This window comes from Coregonus clupeaformis, unplaced genomic scaffold (genome assembly GCF_020615455.1).
Source record: "Coregonus clupeaformis isolate EN_2021a unplaced genomic scaffold, ASM2061545v1 scaf0018, whole genome shotgun sequence".
Taxonomy (NCBI): Eukaryota; Metazoa; Chordata; class Actinopteri; order Salmoniformes; family Salmonidae; genus Coregonus; species Coregonus clupeaformis.
In genome coordinates, this window is record NW_025533473.1 from 734,325 (window position 1) to 741,468 (window position 7,144).

The following is a 7,144-nucleotide window of genomic DNA, read 5'->3' on the forward strand; positions in this document are numbered from 1 at the left end:
TAAAAAGTATATTTCAACACTATCTGCTCAGGCAAATTTGACAAACTGCTAAACTTGGAAACAATCAGAACTTCCGTACATACCCCTCGTGATGAAGGCAGCCAATGGCCTGCTTCTATCTACAATGTAAACACAGCCTGTTGTGAAAACGCGAGCTGCTGTCTGATGAAGATATACAGATATATCTAGCTCCCAAAGACTGATATAAGATACATAATGTATCTGTTTTCGAGTGCACTTGAAATATGAAGTATGCAATATGAATGGTTTTGATCGTATGAAGAGAGACCATTTAGCCAATTTATTGAAAGCTAGACAATGTTACGGTTTGACTAGCCTAGCCAGCTACTGTAAATGCAAATTAGTGTTTCAATAGCTATCTCTCTGTCAGTGAATTGCATTTTTTTAATCATGTTTTGGCATGATTATATGTCTCATTTCAAGTAACTAGCTGCAGGCTTAAAGAAACATTAAATCATATACTTCGCATAGAAACCCAAATAAAAGCATGTAGATAGAAAGATGTGTGTCATGTATGCTAGAATGGAGGTTTAAAAACAACAGCTGCATAAGCATATTAACCAATAAATATGGCATAGCCTACATAGTGCATTCAGAAAGTATTCAAACCCCTTGACTTTTTCCACATTTTGTTACCGTTACAACATTATTCTGAAATTGATTTAAAAAATAAAACATCTCATCAATCTAAATACAGGTTTTAGAACATTTTGCAAATGTATTAAACATAAAAAACATAAATACCTTATTTACATAAGTATTCAGACCCTTTGCTATGAGACTCAAACTTCAGCTCAGGTGCATCCTGTTTCCATTGCTCATCCTTGAGATGTTTCTACAACTTGATTGGAGTCCACCTGTGGTAAATTCAATTGATTGGACATGATTTGGAAAGGCACACACCTGTCTATATAAGGTCCCACAGTTGACAGTGCATGTCAGAGCAAAAACCAAGCCATGAGGTCGAAGGAATTGTCCGTAGAGCTCCGAGACAGGATTGTGTCGAGGCACAGATCTGGGGAAGGGTACCAAACAATTTCTGCAGCATTGAAGGTCCCCAAGAACACAGTGGCCTCCATCTGGTGCTATTTTTATTGACTTGGCCAAAGCTTTTGATACGGTAGACCATTCCATTCTTGTGGGTCGGCTAAGGAGTATTGGCGTCTCTGAGGGGTCTTTGGGCTGGTTTGCTAACTACCTCGCTCAAAGAGTGCAATGTGTAAAGTCAGAACATCTGCTGTCTCAGCCACTGCCTGTCACCAAGGGAGTACCCCAAGGCTCGATCCTAGGCCCCACGCTCTTCTCAATTTACACCAACAACATAGCTCAGGAAGTAGGAAGCTCTCTCATCCATTTACAGTATATGCAGATGATACAGTGTTATACGCAACTGGCCCCTCCCCGGAATTTGTGTTAAACACTCTACAACAAAGCTTTCTTAGTGTCCAACAAGCTTTCTCTGCCATTAACCTTGTTCTGAACACCTCCAAAACAAAGGTAATGTGGTTTGGTAATAAGAATGACCCCCCCAACAGTATAATTATTACCTCTGAGGGTTTAGAGCTTGAGGTAGTCACCTCATACAAGTTCTTGGGTGTATGGCTAGATGGTACACTGTCCTTCTCTCAGCACATATCCAAGCTGCAGGCTAAGGTTACATCTAGAGTTGGTTTGCCTTATCGTAATCGCTCCTCTTCTACCCCAGCTGCCAAACTAACCCTGATTCAGATGACCATCCTACCCATGCTAGATTACGAAGACATAATTTATAGATCGGCAGGTAAGGGTGCTCTCGAGCAGCTAGATGTTCTTTACCATTCAGCCATCAGAATTTCCACCTATCTGTAATCTGTAGACTGGCCATCTGGTTGATGCTTATTTATAAATCCCTCTTAGTCCTCACTCCCCCCTATCTGAGATACCTACTGCAACCCTCATCCTCCACATACAGTCACATTCTGTTAAAGGTCCCCAAAGCACACACATCCCTGGGTCGCTCCTCTTTTCAGTTCGCTGCAGCTAGCGACTGGAACGAGCTGCAAAAAACACTCAAACTTGACAGTTTTATCTCCATCTCTACATTCAAAGACTCAATTATGGACACTCTTTACTGACACTTGTGGCTGCTTCGCGTGATGTATTGTTGTCTCTACCTTTTTGCCCTTTGTGCGGTTGTCTGTGCCTAACAATGTTTGTACCATGTTGTGCTGCTGCCATGTTGTATTGCTACCGTGTTGTTGTTATGTTGTGTTGCTACCATGCTGTGTTGTCATGTGTTGCTGTCATGTTGTGTTGTTGTCTTGTGTTTTGTCCTACTTTTTTTTATCCCAGCACCCATCCCTGCAGGAGACCTTTTGCCTCTTGGTAGGCCGTCATTGTAAATAAGACTTGCCTAGTTAAATAAAGAAGGGATCCAGCTTTTGTATAAAATTAGTAACAAAAACTGCATCCCAAATAGAAGGTAAACAGGTCAAAATGTTTTGTTGCCTCATGAAATCAGCCAAAACTAGCTCAATAACTCATGCATGCACACACATTGAATATGCATTCACCTGTATTGTGAATAGGCCTAGGCTACATCTTGATTTACCCAGTTTATCAATAGAGATTCACCATTCAAATAAAAGATTACCATTATGTTTTTATGTAGTTAGTCTAATTTATTGTATGATTCTATAATTGATTAATTAATGCGTACATTCAAAAATCTAAAATACTCAATGTAATGATATCGAACTCAAACGATCTGTCAAGTACCATTCTGTGACTTTGACTAATACGCCTTCTTTTTTTTGCCGTGGTATCATTTTGGTATCATTTTGGTGTCAAGTGTTGTGATGGTATCGAGTATCGTGATACTAAACCTGGTATCGGTATCGGTAAGTCAAAATTCTGGTATCGTGACAACACTAACACACACACACAAACAAAAGTAGAGCCGTTACTCCTGCCAGCACACAGCAACGCAAGCTGTACCCTTCCCCTGGTTGGGCCCACATCAATGATGCAAAATACCCATAATTGTCTAATCAGACATGCATGGCAGATGCCTGAAAAAGAAACATCTCTAAGACATTCTCTGTGGAATCCCGATCTGTGGATTTGTTTCACGAAGGGCTTGGCAAAGAGATTATGTCAACGGAAAGCTAAGCAATATTCGCCCACACAAACAAAAGGGGTCCACACACAAACCCACACACATTTACATTTACATTTTAGTCATTTAACAGACGCTCTTATCCAGAGCGACTTACAGTAGAGTGCATCCATTTCCATACTTTTTTCACACACTCACACACATAAAAGTAAGCTGCATGTGTCAACCATATACGCTTAAGCCTAAACCTAATCCCTGTGATATTTGTCTATCATATCACAACACAAAATGCTACTGCGTATTCATAGTGTCGACGGTATGTCATGGGAGTGAGAGAGGTTTTGTTTCGCCTAAATAGGCTGTGGTTATGTCCCAAATGGCACAATATTCCATATGAGCTACTTTTGACCAGGGCCCATAGGCCCTATATTGGAAAAGCCCTGGTCAAAAGTAGTGCACTATATAGGGAACAGGGTGCCATTTGGCCCGCATCCCCTGAAAAACGACATGGTTGTAAATGCTATTCCAGGAATGTCATTGGAGGATTTAGGTCACAGTTCGTGTTTCCCCCTCACCCAATCAAGGCCCCACGAGTCAGGATGTTTGTTGCGAAATTGACAAGTCAGGTGTCGGTCTAAAAGATTGGGGTGCCTGTACCAGCATTGGTTTCTATTCCTTGTGTGTGTGTGTTTTATTTAACTATCCTTGTGGGTACCAGAAGGCCTCACAAGGACAATAAAATAAGGAAAATTCAGACAAGTGGGGACATTTTGGAAAAGTGCTATCATCCCCACGAGGAAAAGTGCTATTTTAGGCTTAGGTTTAAGGTTAGGGTTAGATTTAGGGTTAGGGGTTAGGGAAAATAGAAATTTGGATGGGAATCAATTATTTGGTCCCCACAAGGACAACAATACAAAACTGTGTGTGTGTACCATACACAGTGTGTGTGTGTGTGTGTGTGTGTGTGTGTGTGTGTGTGTACTGTCACAGTACACACACACACACACACACACACACAGTACACACAAGGTACACACAGTACTACTGTGTGTACCTTGTGTGTACTGTGTGTGTGTGTGTACACACTGTACTCTCATAATTTACCATAGTCATCAATGGGGAGCCACATTCATTCACCGTAAAGCAAAACACAAGTTCTTAGTTATCAGAAACACACAGTTTAGAGAGAGAGGGAGAGAAGAGAGAGAGAGAAAGAGAGGGAGAGAAAGAGAGAGAGAGAGAAAGAGAGAAGATGGCGGGAGAGAAAGAGAGAGGGAGAGAGAGAGCAAGAGAGAGAGAGAGAGAGAGAGAGAGAGAGAGAGAGGGAGGGGAAAAATGTTCTCCAGCAGCAGCGAGCTAGTGCTAATTCATCACATGAGCCTCTAGCTCGCACAAAGGATGCCCTTGTTTGGGGCTTACTTCTCAATGGGCCTCCCTTACTCCTCCACCCCTCTTTCCCTCCTTCCCTCCACCTCTCTTCTCCCTCCTTCCCCAACAAACACACATTCTCCACATCCGTCCATTCCTGAGGGCATTGGGTTTCTGGTGCTGAGAGGGAGTTTCTTGGAGGCAGGATAGCATTAATTGAGGCCCTGGTTCAAAAGACAAGCCTCATGGTATGTGTTGTGTTTGTCGGGGGGTGGGGTGAGACGGGTTTAATGTGTTTTTGTGTGTGTGTGTGGGGGGGGTTAATGTGCGTGTGTTTGCGTGTCTGGTGTGTGTGTGGCTGTGTCTGCATATCTGCCCTTTTCAGCTGCTCTGATATAACTGCTTTTTCAACAACACACACACACACAGTCTGCGGCTAAGGCTTTTGGGGATTTTGAAAATGTGTGTCTCCAGGAAATTGTACATTTACTTTTCTCCCTGGTGATCTGTGTTGGTATTTCATTTGGACTTTGTCTGGGGGCCACAGACATGGACACAGTCTACACACACACATGCACTCCCTAGCCCCCAACTCACACACACACACATACACACACACACACACACACACACACACACACACACTAACACACACACACTAGCTTCCCCCTCCCACCACCAGAACGCACACGTAATGCTATAACTGCTAGCACAACAGAACATGTGCCCCCCAGTCAAGGTCCCAGTTAGTCGGTAAGACAGAGCTGAGCAAGGTGTCTGAGAGGTTGTTTTCCAGCCACATCACCCCTCTCCAAACAGAGCCCAGATTAGAGGAAATGTGATGTTAAATGGGCCCCCCGTCATCCAACACACACACACACACACACCCACACACACAGACCCACACACTCACACACACACACACACACACAGACCCACACAATCACACACACACACACAGCCCCACACACTCACACACTCACACACACACACATACATACACACACTGAGTACATGAGGTAGGAGAAGAAGGGGGGACACTCAGAGCGAGAGAGAGAGAGAGAGAGAGAGAGAGAGAGAGAGAGAGAGAGAGAGAGAGAGAGAGAGAGAGAGAGAGAGAGAGAGAGAGAGAGAGAGAGAGAGAGAGAGAGAGAGAGAGAGAGAGAGAGAGAGAGAGAGAGAGAGAGAGAGAGAGAGAGAGAGAGAGTGAGAGAGGCCTCTCACACACAGACAGTCCAGCCAGGAGTCTGCTCTACTTTCCATTAATGGTAACTGGAGCTAATCCATGGTGCATGGAGGGTCACGCTAAGAAACAAGCCACAACAGCGGCCCGTGTAATCTTTCTCACGCACGCTACATTTTCTTCAGGGCTTTGGCTGACCACAAACCCAGAGCAGCGATTAAAGTCTAAGCGTACATTCCAAATGGCACCCTATTCCCAACATAGCCCTGGTCAAAAGTAGTGCACTATGTTGGGAATAGGGTGCCATTTGGGACGCAACCTACAACACTATTGCTTTTACTTTACCTCTTCGGGCCCCCTGCAGTCAATATCATCTGGGACCTGAACAAATTCTGCATTTTCATTTTTATGTAGAGGGACTTACTTGGGAGACTGACAGAAGTGTTGTTTTCTTTTGTGCAAGCAAGCAGAGGTCAAGCCTTATGGTGAAAACAGAGATTTGAACTGATTTTTGCTTGTGATGTTTGACAGGCACTTTTTGCAGATTGTTTAATTTATTTAATGATTTTGAATCAGTATCAGTCTATATAGGAAGTATCTGTCCCTCTGTGTGGTGTAGTTTATTTATAAAAAAAGGTAAAAGATTCCAATCACTACATTAAGTAGCTGCACACACTCTTTAAAGTGATTTGAAACGTAGGTTAATTCATTCCCATCGTCAATGCTAGCTAGATGCTAATGTTAGCATGTTAGCATGAAGTGACTGTGTTATGTTTACAAACCCAAAGAGTGTGAATAACAATTCCCCAGGCCCATAGACAACTCTCACAGCTAATGAAAACATACAGTATAGGTCATTTTGTAGTTATAGGTGAACCGGCCCTTGAACTTGAGTCGTGGGAATTGACCTATATGGATAGGACTAAATTGAAATGTTTATACAGAAGAAATATGAAAGCATATGCATAACCATGGTAGCAATTGAAAGGGAACAGTTTGGAGATTATGGGAAAATTATTAGACCAAAGGTGAGTACACAACAGTTCACCTGACACAAGACTGAATCCAACCATTACACTGTTGACTTTATCTGCATTTTACATTTACTTTACTTTTCGCTGCAGTTATTGATAACGAAATCTGAAAATACATTGTGGATATATTGAGTAACTTGAGAAGACTATTCCTGGAAAACGTGAGGTAGGTGCAACACAAGACAAAGAAATGACAAGGGTTTGAGTGAGAGGACTAACTAGTGTCTCCAAGTGGCCACACACCTCTCTAAAGTGTGCACAGTTCCTAAGCAATTTCAATGCACTTTTATGACTCAAAGAAGAGTCTTGAGCTATAAGATGCTTTTTTGAGCTCTCCTAGCTGTGCCGTTGAGGAACTAGAGCAAGCACACTTGTAGTTATTTCGTTTAGATCACAACCCTGCATACCCACCCTCACACAATTGCTGTTGTTGTTTACGTA